Source organism: Penaeus monodon, chromosome 25 (genome assembly GCF_015228065.2).
Source record: "Penaeus monodon isolate SGIC_2016 chromosome 25, NSTDA_Pmon_1, whole genome shotgun sequence".
Taxonomy (NCBI): Eukaryota; Metazoa; Arthropoda; class Malacostraca; order Decapoda; family Penaeidae; genus Penaeus; species Penaeus monodon.
In genome coordinates this window covers 24,548,989-24,549,246 of record NC_051410.1, presented here as the reverse complement: position 1 = coordinate 24,549,246, position 258 = coordinate 24,548,989, and positions in this window count along the sequence as shown.

Below are 258 nucleotides of genomic sequence, written 5' to 3'. Positions count from 1 at the left end.
ATCATTCAGAAAAAAAACAATAGTTGTCGAAGTTATACATAATCTGCCCTAGGAAAAGTCCCGTGAAACCCTGGAACCGACTTTGTTAGCCTTTCATATGCAGATGCTTCCTCCATTTACCTCGCAGTCCTCGGAAAATCTGGCTCTTAAAAGGAATTTGAGAGTAAAAATGGAAAGGACTAGACTTTTCATACTTCTGATACCTTTCCATATGTAACCAAATTAACTGCTACTAATATAACTGCAATTATCAACAGC